The sequence below is a fragment of the Passer domesticus genome, chromosome 3 (assembly GCF_036417665.1).
Source record: "Passer domesticus isolate bPasDom1 chromosome 3, bPasDom1.hap1, whole genome shotgun sequence".
NCBI lineage: Eukaryota > Metazoa > Chordata > Aves > Passeriformes > Passeridae > Passer > Passer domesticus.
The window spans coordinates 107,621,929-107,640,510 of record NC_087476.1 but is presented as its reverse complement, the minus strand read 5'-3'; the positions used below and the strand labels follow the sequence as shown (position 1 = coordinate 107,640,510).

General features: G+C 41.9%; 1 long non-coding RNA gene across 2 annotated transcripts; it reads right to left on the bottom strand.

Annotated features, from left to right (window-relative positions):
- Positions 1-4,213: 4,213 nt before the first annotated feature.
- Positions 4,214-18,023, bottom strand: LOC135297410 (uncharacterized). 2 transcript variants are annotated; one of them, XR_010359419.1, is made up of 4 exons: positions 17,880-18,023; positions 14,742-14,869; positions 9,861-10,014; positions 4,214-5,746 (listed from the first exon to the last, which is right to left on the bottom strand). It is a non-coding gene; the product is annotated as an uncharacterized LOC135297410 (long non-coding RNA). The 2 variants fall into 2 exon arrangements; XR_010359418.1 differs by lacking the exon at positions 17,880-18,023 and having other exon boundaries at positions 14,742-15,112.
- Between the last annotated feature and the right edge of the window lie 559 nt (positions 18,024-18,582).

The following is an 18,582-nucleotide window of genomic DNA, read 5'->3' as shown; positions in this document are numbered from 1 at the left end:
AACAACACTTCATTTGTAAATAATACAGCTCTGTAATCAATTATCTCATTTTCACAGAAGACATATTAATCTACAAGCAAAGAATGGAGACATTTAGAGGATGTACAGAGGGGATCTTTAAATGTTAACTGTTCTTTAGCATGTGCTAAATAAAGAGTTTGGCAGAGTGAAAATGTAGCACACAACACTGACACTCTAGGGAGAGTCTTTAGGTCAAATGATTTGTACCTTCAAAATAGTTCTCCATAGCACTGTAAAGGCTCACTGTTCATAGCAGGGAGGTGGGTTAGTGTTATTTGGATGTTAGTTGTAGCAGGGAAAATAGTGCAAAAATTAGAAAAAAAGGTGATTTGCAAAGAAAAAGGTGCCTGTTTTAATAGATGAATCCGCCCTCTTTGCACTGCTATTTGCTTTCTGTCAGCAGTGTGAAGAGAGTTTTCTTACTTCTAATTTTCCATAAAACCTGGTGCTGGATGCCAGGTTGGAGATTAATCACATTTACAGAAAAAGCTGTGTGGCCAAGTGCCCTCGATGCCCAGGAATGAACTGGGAAATGCTGCTCCAGGAAATGTAGCATCCCACTGAAATCCATGCAGGATTGTTTCCTCTTCCATGGGTTCCAGTGGGAATCCACACAAGGTTTTAAAAATGTAACAGTTCTTGGGTGTTGGAGATCCTGTGCATGACTTCTAAATATCATTAGGGAAAATTACAAGAAGATCCATTCCCTGATGCATAAACAGCTTAGGCTTTTCATCAAATGGAAAGGCTCTTGACACCTCTGTTGGGAGCTGGATAACCCTCTACGCTCATGTACTGCATTTGACTACACAGAGGTGATAGAAAAGCAGCGGATGAATGTAATTTCATTTTCACTTTGCCTGTTTCATTTGTCTGTTTGCATTGGATTTGCAGTACATCCATCCCACACTTGCAGCTTTAAAGTTTCTATCAAATACATGTTTGAACTTAAAGGGGAAAACACTAACCTCTCCACCCCCAACTCTCCCCACACCCAGTTCTTATCATTTTGCTGATTTCATCCCGTTCCCTGCTTGCCCTCCTCTATCCATGGCTGGGTGGGAGGAGTGAGGAGTGGAGTGGTGGGAACAGCCCCACCAATGTGAGCTCTTGCACGAGGGGAGGATCTCCCTCCCATCCCCTTTGCCACAGTCCCCTCTTCCCTCCTCCCACACTTCCTGCCGGCCAAACACATTGCCTAGACCAGGAGGAGGCTAAAAAAAAAAAAAAAAAGAAAGAAAGAAAGAGAGAGAGAATTCTTTTCAGCAGACTTCACAAGCCAAAGTGGAGTTGGGAAGGGTGGAAGTTGGGGAGAAGCTGAACTCTTTGACATCAGTGGGACTCAAGGCTGACTCTAATGTTTTGCCTCACTCCTCTCTGTACTCTTTCCACAAACAGAAGCACTTACCTGTCACATGCTGATTAAGCAAGGCACTATCCCAGCTCCCTCACAGATGGCCAAGGGGACCAGAACAAAGAGCCAAGACCACCAACACCAGCGGTGTGAAGGAGAAGGCAAGCCAGGGATTTAGGGAGGCTTGATCCCCCTCTCTACACTTGGCTGATACCAAGGTTGAATCACCAGCAACAGCAAAGTCCTCATGAAAGCCTTTCCTGGCTTGTGCAGCAGGAAAGCTGGGTATGGAATTGGCACTGGCAAAGGAATGGCACATAGCGAGGTGGCAAGGCAGGAGCCCTGTCTGCCTCCTAATTGATATTGCAGAAAAATGTGAAGATATCCACTTCTTCTTTAAAAACAAAACTTAGGTTAAGATGAAAAAAAAAAAAAACCCCAAAAAACAAAAACCAAAACCCCTAAGCCTAAATATTTCCAGGTTTGCTCACCCCGTGGGTTTGGTGCACTCTGTAGCTGCTTGACCTGCAGGGCCTTTCAAAGCTCTGTGCGAGTCTCTGTGCCAAAATAAATGTTACTTTACCATCAAGTAGGCAGAAGAATGAAAACCGTAAGATGTGTGAGTGAGAAAAAAAGAGCCCAAACAGGAAAACCCCTTTCTTCTCTTTTAAAAGTCCTGGATGATCAAGGCTGTTCTGTTCACTCTGATTTAATCAGTTTGCAGATACCCAAATACACATCCAGCCATGGAAAGTGCTCTCCCTTTGATTCTTTCAAAATCCTTTCTAATTCTCTTTAAATGTTCCAGGGCTTTTTGAAATGATTGCTATCAATGCCAACCAAATGCTTTAGATCTTTTTCTTTTTTTCAGTTTGCCTGTCTTTAAGTACTTGCTTTATTTCTTGCTTTATTTACAGTTACAGCTGTACGTGGAAAAAATATCTAGAAAACAGATCTGGTTTGCTTTAGCCTTTGTGCCATATAGAGTTAGACACTTTAACCTTCTTTACATTTACTTAGTTGCTTTAATGTGATTTCTGTAACCCCTATGCTTTCTTTTTTCCATAAAAGTTATTAAATATTTATAATACAGTAGCCCATACATATCACATAGGTTGGACTTTTATTACGTTAAGCTCAACATAGCTATCTAGTAAATCATAAGTCATTTTCCTCCTAAAAGTTAAAAACCAGGATTTTTCAGCTGGGCTTGGACTGAATTTATGAGGGACCAGCTCAAAAAAAGCTGAGACGGTTAAAACAATAGATAGACTTGTTTAACCAGAAAATAATAGATCTCCTAAAGTGCTGGATCTGCATTGTTTACCCTGCGTAGGAGCACCAGGACATGAGCAATATGCTTGGGAGTCCAGTGCAGCAGCTATGGGTGCTGCTGACTGCTTATGCTAAGGAATGGTCAACAGCTGTTGTAGCCACCATGAGGATGCTGCTGCTTCTTCCATCCCTGCTTCTTCATTCCCTCCCCTCCCTCCCCTTGCCAAGCCATGGCTGTACATGATTTCTCCTCAGCATGAGCCTGCATCCCTTGCTACTGCAATGATACCTCATACACTGCACCCCAGTATGGTGTGGGGTGCTCAGCTCTGTAAAGAAGCCCTCCCTATCTAAGTCCACCCCACCTCCGTGGTGGTGCCTCAAGTGAGGCTAAGATCTCTGTCACCTGGACTCTTCTGTCCTCAGCTAGGTTTGGACAGATGTGCACTGTCTTCTGAAGTTTAGACAGAAAAACCTCTTCCAGGCTTCCTTCCCAAAGGGATCATTTTTGCAGCTAATATTCCTTCATTCACTATCTGTTATGCCATTATTAAAGCACAGCTTTCCAACAACTGGGGAAGAAATACACTCCTTGCTCTGCCACGCTTCCTTCGCCCAGCTCGGAAGCAGGAACCGGGCGGCTGGGTCTGAGGGTGGCTGCCCCCCACCCGCCTTCCTCCAGATAAACTTTCTCCGTGGAAAGAAAAATGGACATTTGTGTTTCAGCAGACCATAAAAATGCCATCTGAAAACTTTTTAAGACTTTTCCAAGTTGGAACTGTCTTGAAAGTCTTCAGACCACATTGCCATATGGAGTGGTGGCATATGGTTTAATGCACGCAACACTGCTGTTCCTGCGTCACCACCCTCCCCTTCCATGACGGGGCCACTCTTCCTGCAGGGATGAATTCATTTTAGGATGGTTCTTCACATGTTTCTGCACTTTCTCCAGTCACTCACATCATTTATGCTCCCAACCAGCCAGGTACAGGAAACATATTATGCTCAGAAACAAGTGGCCTCATCCACACCCCATACATGTTTGCTTTTTCCTCCTCATTCAAAAACTTCCAGTGGAAGCATTTTAAGCTAAACAAAACGCGTATTCTGCTTCAGCTGGAAAGTTTTGGTTTTATTTATTTGTTGAAAAGATTTTTAGCATATTTGGTGTTTTCTCCTCTTTATTCTCACATTCCACACCATTTGGAGTGCTTGGATGACAGACACTCATGATGCTGCTGCTTCTTCCATCACCATTCTTCCACTTAGTCCATCCCCTTGCTGAGCCATAGGCATGTGAGCTTTCTCCCCAACATGAACTTGCATCCCTTCCCTTGCTGCTGCTCTGATGCCTCACTCACCCCATCCCAGTTTGAAGTGAGAGACACAGCTCTGAATAAAACCCCTCTAGAGTTAAATTTTTTAAAACTTCTTTATTTTTTAAACTTCTGTTCCTCTCCTTCCCCACTCTCATTCCTTTTCTCTAGCTTCCTTAATTTTACCTTGCCTTTTCCACTCTGGAAAACCATATATGAAATTATATGAAACAGTATACTTGCCTTTTTGTGTGGTTTCAAAAAGAAAACCAAGACTAATTGAAAAAGATGATGGAACACTTTATTTGGGAGGAAGGTAGGAGGAATTCTTCTTTTTCTCATCTTGAAAATTCTCTCTTGGTTGTTGGGTGGGGTTTTTATTTCACTTACACTACATAGCATAAAGAAATTTCAGACCATGGTCCAGCTCCCCACATTTTTGCTTTGGACTGCCCAAACACTGCCCACAAACAGACCACAAGAGTACAAGATATTTATGTCCAAGGGATTAAAAAAAATATTGATCTGACAGAAATCTGTTATTTGCAGATGGAGTTGTTCAGGTAAGCATCATATACAGTTGCAAAAAGAGGAGATAGCCAGACTGTGAGGGAAAAAATAAATTATGATCTTTACAGCAACAACAACAAGAAGCAACCAAGAATACTCATCAACAGAACATCAAGGTGAAACAACACCAAACAAGTCTAGTTTGCAGGAAGGCTGTCTTTCAGGCAAAATTTCTATTGAAGTGAAGGCTGAAATCTGCGTACTTTGTCCAAGTCATATCCAATTTTTATAAAAATGCACTCTTACTGTGCCTCAGGTGGCCCTGAACACTGTGGGTGTCAGTGAGAAGTAAGTGGTTTTCAGGGAACAGGGTCTGAGGCTGGGATGTGCTATGGGGGAGGTAGATGGGAATCAGGAGCAATGAGCATTAAGCCCTTGGAGGAGAAAACAGGACCTTCTGCTGACTTCAGCACACTAGATCCAGCCATGGATAGTGCTGCTACAGGTAATCAGCAATGGGACAATAAGACAGAAATAAATATTTTTGTTAAAAGGCAAGCAGGACATTTTTGATTTCCCCCCTCCACTTCCCTTACTGGGCATGAAAAAGTGCTACTCAGGCACTCTTTCTTCACTCATAACAAATACACTTTTTCCCCACTCATTTATAACCAATATTTCAACAGACAAATTACAAGTTGAAGTTAAAACTAATAAGAGAGAAAAAAACCAGCCCTTCCCAGTCTTACATGTTGATACACTCATGTCCCACACATGAACCTTGCTGCTCATGTTTTGCACCATCTAAATGCCATATGTGAAGCTCTACTGTCTGTTTTCCTCTCTCTTTCCTCCCTTCCCTCCTTCTTTAAAATAATTTTGTTTGGTTTGAGGGAGAGGGAAGATGGGCAATTTTCCACTGAAATCTGCACAGACCATCTTGATTTTCCTGCCACAGACTCGTGACCCATCTTATCCCATGGGATTGGGACCAATGCGAATTTTTGGACCATATTTATCTCCAGCTTTTTGCTGCTACAGGCCATCAGTGTGTTACCCTGCTCAGAGGTAATATATGGCACATGCTTGGACCTGACTGGAGAACACATTTCCATGGCATAATACACAAAGAATAAACAGGCACTCTCTGTTTTCCAAACCTTCAGGAGAGGCAGTTCCTATGGGCTGAATATTTCTTTATTTCCACATACCAATCTCCCCTTGCTTTCATTCTGCCAAAGAACTTTTCTATCTTATGCACCCACATCCCCTGCAAAAAAAAAAAAAGGTAAATGAGAGAGGCAGTATGTGGGTAATGCGTAACTCCTTTAAAATTTATCATATCTGGGGTTAAAATAATAAAAGATACTTTTTTCCCTCCTTCTAAAAGGGGATTTTATATCCAAAGATACAAAGGTAATACTCTTTGCATTATAGCTTCAATATTTTTCTCCTTTTTTTATCCAACAATAGTGAAAAGATGTGATTTTTACATGCAAATAGGAAGAAAAAGCCTGAACACACCATGGGAACATGTTTAAGAAGTTGATTTATGTTTCATACTGAGCCTTACACCTGCAGTTCAAGCAAAACTCAACTTTGCCGCCCCACAGAGTCTAGTTTATTAGGTATCAAGGAGTCACAAGAAGCCATGTAATTAAAACTGTAATTAACTGGAAAAGGAAAGTGCCACCTGAGTTTTGAGAGGCTGTCAATTTTCTTACCATTACAGCTTTCCTTCTGCTTCTTTTGTCTGTAGGGTGCGTTTTTCCCTCATCTCGATAAAGAAAAACAAATTTGTTTTTTTTTTTCCCTCTCTTTATTAACTAGAGAAGCCACCAAATTCTCTTATGTCTTTACTATCGGGAAAAAATTTAGCCACTCAGTTTTGGGCACGGATGCAGGTTTCTCTCAGCAACATTTGCAGCTGTGTTTGCCAACAGGTGTCAAGTGTGGTCCAGGCAGGAAAAGAAAGCCCTGAAACGTCCTACCGGCAAAAGGGTTAGCTGAGTTCAAAGCCTGTTTTAACAAAACCTAATCAATGCCCCTTAAAAAGGGGATCGGCAGTGCCTTGTTAAAATGCATGACCTCGCTGCAGCAGGCAAGCCAAGCTCCAGGCGCCCCTGGATCCAGCACGTCCCTGGATCCAGCACGTCCCTCCCAAGGCTGCTGGATCCCGACGGAGACCACCGCGGTGTTTCTGCGGGCAGGACCAGGCAGCTGGACAAAAACACGTCCGGGAGAAATATGAGGTCACGTGATGAACTTTGTCAAGCAGAGAATTTAAAAGTGAAAAGGGGCCCAATCCCCTGGCCAAGAAAAGTAAATCTCCCAAAGGTTTGGGTGAGATGTGCAGCCAGTCATGTCCTCCCTCTGCCTCATGTACCCGCTGGGAGCAAAGTCCTGGGGAATCAGAAAGAAGTGTCAGAAGAAACAGATAGTTATTTGATAAGATTTAAAGAAGAAAAGACTTAGACAAGCTTGAAAGAAAGTCATAGTAAAACATAGTTGAAGAGTAATTGCCTAAAAGGATAAAATGATGAGAACAAAGTTATGATCTATCCTAAGGTTCATAACAAGGGAGATTTATGAATGTATAGAAAATTTTGCAGAGGAGATGTTTGTCTTAGACTGGTACATGAAAGGGGTGACTGACATTCTTCATTTTCCATTTAACAGGTGACAATATCCCATCAAGTGAAGTAACAGCCTTGAAAAGGGAAGTTATTGTAAAAGGAAATTTGTTCTTGGTGTCATTCTGATAGGCTTAGGGCTTTTCCCCCCAGCCTTAATTATTTGTGTCCTCTCCCCTCCTGAAATAGCCCCAGCTTGCAAGGCAAAGGTCTTGGGACCCTCTGGGTTTGAAGGCAGATCTTGATCAGCACTAATCTGGGGAAGTGAGCCGGAGGTACCTGCAGCAGATGACACGCCGGGCTCAGCTTCTTATTCAGCTACAAGTCAGCAGGGGCACCCCTGACCATCTGTGGTCTATAAATTACAGTAACACCAGCACACACTGCTTGTAAATCACCAAAGAACAGGCTTTTCCTTATGACACATTACATGAACCCTGTTGGATATTCCAATAAACTCCCATAAACCATCCGATATAAACTCTGGATTATGTTTCTTTGGGGGGCAAGAGAAAAACTTGGACTTTTCTGCACTTGCACAAACTTCTTATGGGTGAAATGAAGTTGTGGCCTGAGCTATGTTGTGTGTTTAAGCACTATATTTTCTTACAAAAGAGATTTCCTCCTCTCTGCCATCACTATTACCATAAATATTTCACTTTCCAAGAGTGCATCAGCCTTGAGGTGACCAGGGTTGCCATTCTTCTGAAGAAAAGAAGCCCCTACTCATTTGAAAAGTCCATTTTTATGTAAGCCTGCATTACTCTATCCTTGCTGCACCAAGCAGAGGTAGATTAATAAACGGGAGAGGCTCACCCACGCCCTTTCCTTTTGGAGGAGCAAGAAGATCCAACACATGACCTCAAGCCTTTGGATATTTCTTATCTGACATGATGGAGCCCATGTCTGCAAGGAGATAGTGTGAGCAGATGTTTTGGCACATGGTTGTGTGTTCCTGCAGTACATGGCTGGTTGGGACCACAGACACTCTGCTGAGAAACCTGGCACTTCAAACTTTCTCCCAAGACCTGACAAAGGACTGCTTTTGAGAATTATATCAGTAAGCCCTGCATTTAACCTGTCATCTGGGGAAAAAAATAATCTGTAAAATAAGTTCAGAATGTGGGGCATAGGCCAAGTGATAAAAGGCACTGTGATAAATATTATTTGACCAGCTTTTTTGCTGACCATGAACAACTGTGGGCTGCAGTGTAGACAGCCTGCAATGGCTTTGTCACAACTCCTTGGCAAGTTCTTTAGTTGAAGCTGAAATCCCAGCCCCTCTCAGGAGGCAGTGGGAGCCCTGCAGCCATCCCACTCATGCACAGCAAGGTTTCCTAAGGTGACATTATTTTTATCTGGGTTTCTAAAGGCTGTTGGAGCTGGGTGCTCACCACGATCCACGTGGGTGTGTGGGTGCGTGGGCACCAACACACGTTTAAATTCATTGGGTGACTGCAATCAGACTGGTCAGATATGCCCCCCTCATGGAGACAGGCAACCAAGGCAGCCATGTCTGCCTCCCCCAGTGGCAATGGGACGAACCCACTGTCTGGGTTCAGAGAATCCACATCTGCAGGAGGAATCCAAGGGAAACTACCAACCCCTGCTCCCTCCACTTCTGAGCTTCGAGTTAATTAATGCTCATGCCAGGACCACCAGCATTGCATGATCCCAGTGTTACCCAGCAAGGCTGCACCTGACTGAAACATTTTGAACACTCTCAGGAGCAATTTTCAACTCACCAGAAGTGTAAATTTGTAGCATTTATTGAATCTAGGTTGGACCTGTCTAGTTAGCTTAGTTTCAGAAAAATTGGTGAATAAAACAAAGTTGACTTTTAAATCTATTTTACTCAGAAGAAAACCCAGTTTTATTTGAATGCTACATGAATTTTTCTGGGGAAAAAAAGAGACAGTTTAATATACAAACATAATTAATCTTTATCAGCACAGAAAAATACTCCATGATTTTCAGTCAGGGAATTTTTACTTTGTAAACTTTTAAATTAAGAAGTAATGTACAAGGAGCATTTTTGCAGTGCTTTTCCATCCAGCAGGTGAACCAAAACCCCACAGTGAGGCAGTGGAAAGCCCTAAACCAGGTCTGGGCATCACGGCACTGAGGCTCTACTGGGCTCATCCATGAAGAACCCCCCCCACTGGGGGTTCCTGACCTTTCAGCCTCCTCCTTTACCTTCCCACTGCCTTCTCCATCAGTCCCTTTCTGTGCACTCTGACAAGAAGAAGTGATAGTGCTATTGCTGGTTTTTAACAAGATTTGGAAGGCGTTCAAGTGCCTGACTAAGTGGTTGGAAACAAGGAAGCAGAAGGATGTTTTGGCATCCTGCGATGTGTGCATGAAGAGCACAGACACAAACACATTGAATGCACATACTGTAAAACAAGATAACAAGGAAAGTACAAACTAATAAAAGCCTATTAAAACATCGTGGAGGCTATTGCTGCTCGCCTGCATGCCTATGTATTTAAAAACCAAATAGTTCATGTGAACGTGCAATTCAAACATGACTGATCATAGATATAACTTTCAGCAACCTTTAAATGCATAATGCCATCCTGTAATTAATGTAGCCTATCCAGAAATTTGAGGGATTTATTGATACTGGCAGAAACATTTACAAATAACTTGGGGAAGTTCATGACATACCTTTTGTCTCAAGGGATTTCATTCATTTTTTTTCCTTTTTTTCCCCCAGCTACCATCAATAATTTCATTCAGAGCCCTTACCATGTGACGACAAATGCTGTTGGAAATCCTCAGCAGAAAGTTTGAAGAAAGTACCAGCATAGAGAAAGAGCCTCATTGTGTTTTTATTTGTTTTGTTCTCTTTCACTTACAGTGAAATATATATAACCATGTCCAAGGGGATTGCTTTTGAGGTCTGCAATGAAAAAAAAAAAAAGAAGCAGACTATAGGCATAGAAAGCTGCAAAAGGATTTAATCCCAGTTTTCCAGGAAAACCTATGGCCATCCCGTTAGCTCCTGCCTGAGCACAAGGCAGGCTCCAGCACTGGAATGTTACCTATTGATTTGACTAGACACACCTGTATGGAGGTAATACAACTTTTATAAGGCAAACTAACAAGGTTGGTGAAAAAATATTTGCATAAAGCCCTTTCCTGGGGGAATGTAGGTGTCAACGCTCTCATCTTCAGAAAGGTGCTGGTTTGAGGGGTTGACGAGGAATTAGGGACAAATCCCAATATTGTGGCACATGTTCCTCATATTCTACAATCACTGCAACTGCAAAACTTGGCCACGACTCTACAGACATGTATTTAAAATTTCTGCAATAACAAGGATAAGGAATATCCCATCCTTTTTCTAGACAGGCTTTCAATACCTGAGGTCTGCTCAGTGCCAGCACACAGTCACAGCATCCAAAGCATCAGATGGCTGGCTATTCTGCTGTTACCAAGCTGTATCTAAGTAGGTTAGTGGAGCGAGCTGGCACATGTTTCCCCTCGCCTGATCTTCCCATTTCTCCACAGTTTCTCTCAATATTGTAAAGAATTTCTTATGTGGGACTATCTTATCATCAGGCAGTATTTTTCCCTGTGAATATTTGTACACACACTCATAGGATTAAACATGGAAAGGCAAAAGAATAACATTTAATTTAGGAAATCGTTCAGGATTTTTTCGTTGCTGTTTGTTTTGTTCTGCTTTGATTTTTTTAAAAAAATCTTTTTTTCTTATATTTTTTTTTCCCTAGGGCCTAAATTTGAGATATTCCTGTCACATGACATGCAAATCAGTCATTTGCACAAAAAAGAAGCCAGCAGTACCTGGGCAGGTACACCAAAATGTGGTTCTCTGTCCCTTGTTTCATTGATTTGAATGCACTGGGTACATTTCAAGCAGCAAGCAGAGACATGCTGTGGTATGAATGGCTCCACTTCAAATACTGGGGGGAGCCCAAGCTCTCTCCACAGCTTCTCCAGCCCTTCCACCTGCTTCCCACTGTACTACATTGAGTGGCTTGGTTTCCTCACACTTTACTTTGCCACATCTTCAAACATTTCCAGTAAAGCAGTGTCTCCAGCTCAGTGTCCACAAGTCGCCACAACAGTAAGCTGGGGCTTTGTTTTTGTAGGAAAGAACCACCATTTTGTGCTTTCTGCTTCATTTAGGGAGAGAGGAGGTAGGTGTTGGCCAAATGGCATATGCCACTTTCCCCCTCCAAGACTGAGGAGGAAGAATTTGTGAATCAGGAACACAAAAGCTTCTCATGAACTCTGGTGGGGGTGGGCTGACCAACCAAATTGGGCATCCCTCTTCCTGTGAGTGGCAGGAGGGCTCCTCTCTGCCCTGAGAGATGAGAGAGCTGTGTTGACACTGAGATTGGGAAGGGTTTATCTCACCAGTAATGAGTTCCCCCCAAAAATGGACATGGGAAACTGCCAGGAGAAGAATCACATGTTGATATTTTCCACCTCTCAAGGGAAAATCAACTTAAAATAGGAATTAAAAATGGAATTTAGCTTCTCACCTTCTCCCACTCTTTTCATTTGGTTTTATATATTTCAGTGTATCTACAGATAATGATTAAAAAATACTTATGCTGTGATAAGCCATCTCTCCAGCATGTTTAGGCACATGACTTCACCATGCTGCCTTCAGGGTGAAGAAGTGTACCAGGGAGTGGACTGAAGTCACCATCCAAGGTGCCTGCAGAAAGCAAACAGCAAGTGGGATCCACCAAATCAGTGCCTTCTCTTCCTACCACTTTTACATGAGAAATTTTTCCTTTTGGCTTTTCTTCTGACAGGGCCATAGATAAAACTGATGCTGTTTCAGGCAATTGAAAAGGAAAAAAGTCAGCTAAACAAACCCAGCCTCTGTCCCCACAGCACCAGGAGAGCCCCACAGAGGCCCCAAAACCCCCCAGGAGCAGCACAGAGGGGTCTGTTGTGCCACCATCAGAAGGCTGAAGTTGTCAGCTGCAGGGATGAAGAATTTGAGGTTGGCTGTGGGAGCACTCTGAGCTCGGGAGGGGTTTGCAGAAATGCAAGCTGGGGTTACATAAAACACTGACTCATGCTGAGAAATCACGAGTTTTGAATGTTTCAGCTGAGGAATGAGCAAAACCTCAAGCTGCATGTTGCTTACAAATCAACAGGAACTGGGGGGTGCCAGGGACCTCTGAAAATCTGGCCTTGCTGCAGGGTGGTTTTTTTTTAAGTTCTGCCACTACTCCTGGGAGGAACCGAGAGCCACGTACACCTGTCAGGGGGAAAATATGGCCCTTTGTTATTTCAAGGGAAATAAGTGTGGGCATTTCAGCTTCACCCATTGGAAAAAATTCCTTGAGACACAGTAAACAGAAGTTAATTTTTTTCTCTCTGTTTTTTTTTCATGCCACTGTGTAGGGTATTGAAAAGTACATCATCCAGAATATTTACTTTTTGTCAGGGTATCTAAGCATGCAAATGTTTGTGGTTTCATTTTCTGGGCAAAAACAGTTGTGGAGTTTGGCAGTCTGTTGGTCTATGGTTTCTGTGAATGCCTGGATGTGGTTCTTCCTGGGGCATTATGGGTTACTCAAATTGTGTCCCATTATACAGGTAATTTGTGTGCCACAAAGATGGTGTGTACATATGCAAAAGAAGCACAAGACTGAGACTTCCTGCCATGTGTTAGAAATACTGGCCAAAATCATTTGCACTGTGATATTTAAATCAGACTTTTAAAATCCCTGGTTGGAGACATATGTAAGCAGTTGATTTTTGGATCCTTTACAATTTTCTCTTCTTATTTACAGTAGGTACTCGGCATCTCTCTCTCTCTCTCTCACAGACACACATGCACATAAAGTCAGTTAAATTATTCAGGGGCTTCAATTAAGCACTGGTTGCCTGATTGTGCTTGTCCAGATTTGAAAAAATTGTTGCCTGATATCAAGCCTTACTTCTCTTTTGGTCACAGTCTCTCTCTCCCCTGAAACACACTGATGGAAAAAATGAAGATGTGCAGATGAGCTGTTCATTTTCAATCAGGTTGGTGTTTAGGTATGGCATCAGGAAAATAAGAGTGTTAGACACACAGTTGTACAGAGGCATCTCAACCACCGTGCTTGGGATGCTTTTGCATCACTGAAGTGTTGATTATCCATCCTAAGCAGAGCCAGATGAGGCCAGAGGAAATGTAGTTAATGGAGAAAAAACTATTGGCAAATTGCATGCTTTTCAACCTCATACAATGGGATAAAAGAAATATGGACTAGTGCTGGGGTCAAAGTTTTTATTATGTGAAGAACGAGATGTGCAAGTGCCTGAGTTTCTGATGTAAAAAAATAAAAATGGTGCTAAGTGTATAAATACACACATACAGATGCATATATATATATATATATATTCATATATATGTATATACATACTAAATATTTATATAAATATTTATTCAGGCCTTTTTGTTTTGCAAAGCCCCCTTCAATTAGCTCCCAGCTAATTTCTCAGTCTGCATTGCAATTACTAACAATTTAATCACCTTATAAACTTTCGTAGTGACTAACACCACATCTATGCTTTTGGCACTCCGTGGTCAGAAGTTGTTTTAGCAACAGCGGTATGTAAAGCAGACACACTATTTGTGAGGCTCAGAGCCCTTAAAAACCATTCCTTTCTCTCTGGGCTATCGACATTCCTGAGCACTCACGATGCAGCTGCCGAGCCGCTGGACAGCCCACATATGGCCGTGTGCTGAACAATAGCAACTCCTTGTTGTTCTTGTTATAGGCATCACCATATGTGTTTATTAGAAACAGCAATAAAATGATGACGGGCTTCTTCAGCTATCCCCGCTGCTTGGGGAAGAGAAAAGCAAGGGAGAGATAAAATCAGAGGGTCCTCCTCAGCTCTGGGGAGCTGGGCAGTGGGTGCAGTCCCACTCTTTAGGGAAGTGTGGGTGTTTATTTACTGGTAACATTGCCAAGTTACTGCTGGTCCTGTAAATGGACACTGAACCTAAATTCTGTTTCATTCCCATTTATTAGAGAGAAATCCTGAATCCTGAAAGTGTTGGCATCTGAAGTCCTATTCCAGCAGGGCCCACCTGTAAGCAACTTGCTAAGTCATGCAGGAGAAACATCCCAGCCCTTTCAAGAGCTTTGGATGAGAACCACCCTTGTCATGTACTTCCATCACAAATAGATAGTGTGGGATCACCCTCATCGTTGGGGCGCCTTGGAAGTACTTTCTACATACAGCAATTTGTGCTGGGGATTTGACGTTTCTCAGATGGAGGAGTTGAGGCAGGCATCAGGAGCCCAAAAATCCCCACAGAAATGGTTTATGGCTGTTTTGACATCAGTGCAAAGACAAGGGAGTCGTAGGGAAGGGGTGTTCAAAGTTGAAAGTGGAGATTAACTAAGACAGTCAAACCAAACAGCTGAATCCTCACATGCTTCAGGTTCTGTATTATTTATTTATGCTTCTACTATTTGCTACACTTTAAAGCAAGAAGAGAAGAAAAAGGAAGTTTGTGAGCAAAACCAGCAGAGTTAGTAATATGATGTATTTCAACATGTAGCCTAACAAAATTTTTATATCCCTGATTGTTATAAACTGTATTCAGAAACACATAAATCATTGGGATTGAGTACTTACACCCAAAGGGAGATGTGAATCTCTGCTTGCATGATCCATATTTTTCATACGCAAATCTTGATATTTCCTTGATAATTAGTAGTTTCCTACTTGCTGTCTTTTTGAGACCAAAATAAAAACCTTGGCCACTGTAAAAAAACCCAAACCAAACCAAACAAAAAAAAACCAGCAACAAAACACAACCAGTTTAAAAAATGAGTTTGCAATGCTGACTTTTATTGATTTTACTGCGACTTTCTAGCTATGAAAGAATGCCATTTCCACTCTTACTAGACTTATTTTTTACTTTCTACCCATAAATGTAAAGAATTCTAGACAATGTTTTACATCCTGGAAACGTTCCCAAAACAGGATTTTCCACTGAGTCTGCAATTCCCTTGGGTTTTCCCTTCCCTTCCCTTCCCTTCCCTTCCCTTCCCTTCCCTTCCCTTCCCTTCCCTTCCCTTCCCTTCCCTTCCCTTCCCTTCCCTTCCCTTCCCTTCCCTTCCCTTCCCTTCCCTTCCCTTCCCTTCCCTTCCCTTCCCTTCCCTTCCCTTCCCTTCCCTTCCCTTCCCTTCCCTTCCCTTCCCTTCCCTTCCCTTCCCTTCCCTTCCCTTCCCTTCCCTTCCCTTCCCTTCCCTTCCCTTCCCTTCCCTTCCCTTCCCTTCCCTTCCCTTCCCTTCCCTTCCCTTCCCTTCCCTTCCCTTCCCTTCCCTTCCCTTCCCTTCCCTTCCCTTCCGACTAAATTGTGTAGTTAACTTAAACGTCAACAAAATCTCTGCCTTATTCTGTATTTGGTCATAAGTTACTTTTTACAGGCTATTGTTTTTTCCCCTCAAAAATTCAAACTGCTTTTTCTTTTGAATGAACCCATCTACTACTTCTTCACTTATCAATTTGGAAATATTGCTGTATGGGTTTCACACAGTTTGATAACTTTGTCTTGGATGGCTCTTTGTCTTGGATTATTTGCTCAGAAGAAAATTGTTTTAAAGCAAGCATCTTAAATTCTGCTTCCTTTTAAGTCTCCTAAAATATCAGTGTGTTCATTAAAAATAACCTGTTTATAACTCTTGAAGGACAACAATGGATCAACAGCTTATTGTACTTCTTTTTTATTAGTAGTAATCCATGTTCTGCACCTCCAAAAGACAATCAGGGCTTTGCCATTCAGTGAAATAAAAGCAGGGTAAGACCATATGGTTCTTGTTAAACAAGCCTCATCTTCCTATTGTTGATACTTATCTCCAAAATAAAGTATTTCTGCAGAAAGCATATTCCCATAGTATATTCTCTTTCCAATGACCAGCTGGTTGCCAGTTTGTTATTTGCACTGCAGTAGACCACTTTCATCTATTTCTATTTCGGTCCAAGAACACCATTTGTACATTGTCCAACTTGGAAATGTTAATTTGACACCATTGGTCACGGGCCTTTTAACTTCAAGTGGCAAACTTCCAGCTAGCTGCCAGTTGAGTATTTACATTGGAATGTTTCTTAGTCCAGAAATAAACTATTTGTTCGCCATAAGCATCAGCAACACACCAATAATTTCTACAATGCATATGTAGAAAGGTGCAATCCCCTTCACTTTGCTGTTGTCTCCTCAATAACCTCCTAAGTAGATCCCTGGGGAGATGCTGCTTGTCTTGAGCCAAGAAAAATGCATCTATTTCCCTCTCTATGCATGTACATAACATTCCTAGAAGTTACACATAACATTCATGGAAGTTTAATGCATATTAAACAGTGAGAAGCAGGACCAAAGTTAGGATGGACAGGCAGGACCCTCACAGGTTCTCCCAAGGCCTCGGATTGCCATAAAGGCTGAAACACCTGGAAGACCTGAGTGCAAAAACATCCAGCTGCTTTGGCATCATCCAAAGCTTCCTGAACACTAAGCTCTCTGCACACAACCACAAGAGAAGTGTTCAGGAAAGAGGCAACACTGCATGTTCTTGAATGCAGATTTTCAGAAAGCAGAGTGGCATGAGTCCCATTGGATTTTGCTTAGGAGATTGCTATTACTTCCGGTAATACAATTTAGGCTTCTTGAAAGAATATTATACTTTGAGCTCTTTTCAATGAAGTAAAAAACAGAGGCAGGAAAAAAAATTCTGCTTGGTTCTGTGATTTAACTTCAAGGAATGTTATGCAGTGGCAAGTGTGTGTTTCATGTACTTTGTTTGACTCTGTTAAAATAAAACATTTCCTTTTTACTTATTCCTGTGTTGACCTGCGGATGGGAGAGGCTAAAGAAAGACTTTAATGAGCTTGAAGTGTAAACCTCATGAATAGAAACCTCCTCCCTTAAGGAAAAAAAAATAGTGACAGTAATGGCCTGTTCTCCCCTTTGTTCTTCCATTTAGTCAGATAATATACCCATCAACTTTAGTATTAATTTTGTTGTTCCAAGTAAAAAAATAAAATATCAGTTTACAGGAGAATTACCACTTGACCCTACAGAAGTACTTTAACATAAGTTTTACTGAGATGTAAAACTTATATTATTGTTTAGCACCTAAAATGCACCTACTGCATTTAGGTCAATATCCCCATTCACCTGCACCTCACAACTGTAAAGAAAATGAAGGTTAAAATGAAATACTGGCCAGCATGAAGAGCAGGGTCCTGAAAATTCTTGTTATGTGAGCTAAGAGAAGGTGTCCTCCTTGCATCAGACTGGACTTCCTCCAAGGTCTCCAGACTCTCCTCCAGAATCCAGAATGGAACAGGGAGAATTTTCAGTGTTAGGGACATGACTTACAAAGTGATTTCGTATCTTAAAGACTCAGATGTTAAAAATATTCCCTTTGCCATAGCAGTCAGGTGTAAGAGGTACATTTCCTACCCACCTACACGGCTGGACTGAGGAGTGATAAGAGACACTCACTGTTGTGAGAAACTGCAACATCTTGGGTAAAACACAGCTGTAGTGTGAAACCCAGGACTTGTGTTTCCAATGCTGCAGCCTACTTGCTCCTGCTGCAGTCAATGTGATTTCTATGTCAGACATAGCAGTTTCAATTCTGACCTTTGCTAAATTCCTACTGCTTGATTTTTTTGTACCCTCAGCATTCCTTTGGGTGGATGAAATGTATACAAGCGTGTAACCATCTATTGTGCATCAACATTTTGATAAACATACATTTTTCTTACCTCACTTAAAGCTCCTCTTACAATCAAATGAAGGCGAACAAAATATTTTGACTTCTCGAAATACATTCTCTTTTCCGGGAGAGCAAATAAATAGACCTGACAAAAAATAATGTCATAACAATCAGAAACTACAACTTGATCCTTGCTGCTGTAACTTGAAACTTGTAAGAGAAGGTTAAAGTAACCAAAGTCTGAATTCCTGGCCACTATAAAAACACCTACTCCTTTTGTGTTGGGTTTTTCTCTATGGCTAATCCTATTTGGGGCAATCTCTGAGCTCAGTACAATAGCAAAGTACTTCCCCAAAATGATGATGAAAATTTGACCATTGGAAATTATTCTTGTTTACTGCAGTCAAACAATATGAAACAGGAGCAGGCAGAACTGTGGACCAGGGGAGGGTCTTGGACCTCAAGGGAGGAAGAAAATCAACCCCCTCTCAGAAGAAACGCCATCAAGGAAAAACAAGAGTCTGTAAAAAGGTAACAGGCCTAAGAAGAATGATGAGGAGACTTTGGAAGAACCCCAGGACACCAGAGAAAAGAGGTTGAGCTGTTGAAGTAAGACTCAGAAAACTTAAAAAGAGGGGCCTGGAGCTAATCTTTCTGCTGGTTTATTTTTTCCCCCAGTTTGTTTATTTGCTACAATTCAGATTTTAGAGCAATTAGTAAAATATCATGCAAATATTCCCTGTGTGACTGCA